This window comes from Alosa sapidissima, chromosome 7 (assembly GCF_018492685.1).
Source record: "Alosa sapidissima isolate fAloSap1 chromosome 7, fAloSap1.pri, whole genome shotgun sequence".
Taxonomy (NCBI): domain Eukaryota; kingdom Metazoa; phylum Chordata; class Actinopteri; order Clupeiformes; family Clupeidae; genus Alosa; species Alosa sapidissima.
Window position 1 is genome coordinate 19,541,453 of NC_055963.1, and position 2,018 is coordinate 19,543,470.

The following is a 2,018-nucleotide window of genomic DNA, read 5'->3' on the forward strand; positions in this document are numbered from 1 at the left end:
CCCCCCATTAGTGAAAATACACACTCGTGCACACACACACACACACACACACACACACACACATTCCAACTATCCACCAATTTCCCCAGGATCTTCCTCTGTTTTGACATGCCTGCTAATTTTATGGTTAATTAATTAGCTGTGTGAATCATCCAACACCTGACCTAACGCACACACATGTACGCACACACAAAACACACACACACGCACACACACGCACAAGCACACGCACAAGCACACACACATGCACACACGCACGCGCACACACACACACACACACACACACACACACACACACACACACTGCCCTGAACAACACAGTCTCTGCTATGTCATTCACCTAACATGCCCAGAATCCCATGAGGACATAAAAGCAGAATATTAAGGCATTATCTAAACACACACACACACAGACAGACAGACAGATGAGGGAGGGGAAGAACTAATTCCACACACATGCCTCATGTGCAAACAATGAGATTCATTTGCAAAAGTAGAAAAAAATGACATTGAGCGCACTACACACACATCCCATGACGGTGCCTGTTATTACAGAGTACGTTTGAGCGAGTACGGTTTTGTACACTAACCCTAAACTGAACCCCAAGCCCAGATTCTAACCGCATGTACTAAAACTAGAGGGACAGTATACTTTAATTAATTAATCACAAACTGAAGGAAACAAAATCGAAAAAATCACACAACCTCTCAAATGATTCAGTCTTTGACACACTCACACACACAAACACACACACACACACACACACACACAGCACACTCTCACTTATTAAGTACACACTCACGTATAAAGTCTTTCGTGTCCAATATGCAAATAAAACACAAATAACCCTTCTCCCCTTTGGAGCAGTCCAACACTCGGCAATGTTTAAGCCCCATCTCTGCATCTGAGTCAACAGCAAGGGCCATTTTCTTTAATCTTAGATTGATTTTCTTGGTCTGCACAGGCGAGAGACAGTTTGAGTTTTGTTCTCCTTGGTTCAAAATGTTTTCTTTTTGTCAGTGGTTTGAGGGGAAAAAATAGCTTGGAGAGCCAAACTCATTTTGTGGCTGATCAAAAATCCAGGAGGGAGGGAAGGAGACAGAGGAGTGGATTACAGCTCAAACACTCGTCCACGTTCTCCCTCTCTTTCTCTGTCTCTCTGTCTCTCTCCTACTCTCTCTCTCTCTTTTTTTTCTGTTCCCTTCTTTCTCCGAAAAGCAAAAATCCCCCCAGACTCACAATCGAATTTGACATCACTCATTTGACACATGCTGTAACACAAACAGATCGAGTAGAATCAGACTCCAAATGTCTTTGATGAGCTGACGATAAGAAGAATAGGATCAATCAACCGCACACTTGCTGTCCATACAAACACTCTGTTAAAGTTAAAAATTACTTTATTTTATCAAATACTCAAAAAAGCACATCATGTACAAATGCTCCCATCCATTACAAAAGAATAGATATTTACAGATATAACATTTAGAGAAAAAAAAAAACTACACATGCAATCTGTGGTGTGGGAAAGTATTTCGATGAAATCCTATTTACAATTGTGTGTTTTCAATTTAATTGTTTTGATTTAATAGCTCTTGAGACATTTTTTTTATTGCAAACTCTTTTTATTTGAAGATAATTATTACCAAAAGCTGCGGAGTTATTACCAGTCCTGACATATGTCTCAAGAGCTGACTTCGAGACTTCAGAAATATGCTTCATGTATAAACAAAACCGACGCTCAAGTCCAAATCGAAACCATGGGAGACTTTATGACAAAACAAGAAATAATTTACATTCCTTGACAAACATAGACAAACATTTACTTAACCTCATCTTAAAAGACATATATCATCATTGGTAAACACACATGAGATGAGGGAGCTGAGATGATCTGAAGGCCTCCTCAATGGAGCATTAAAACAAAGTTTTTTTTTTTAATCCTCAAAGTGTATTAGACAGTGGTTTCACATACATTTCAGACAGGTTTGCTATTGGGGCTACCCAGTGCAAATTT

General features: G+C 39.6%; 1 protein-coding gene across 1 annotated transcript in view; it reads right to left on the reverse strand.

Annotated features, from left to right (window-relative positions):
• Positions 1-1,383: 1,383 nt before the first annotated feature.
• sox18 (SRY-box transcription factor 18) overlaps positions 1,384-2,018 on the reverse strand; it is a 4,480-nt gene continuing 3,845 nt past the window's right edge. Inside the window, exon 2 of the mRNA XM_042099265.1 lies at positions 1,384-2,018. This exon is cut by the window's right edge and continues 1,722 nt beyond it. The gene's annotated coding sequence lies outside the window, so the exon portion shown is untranslated.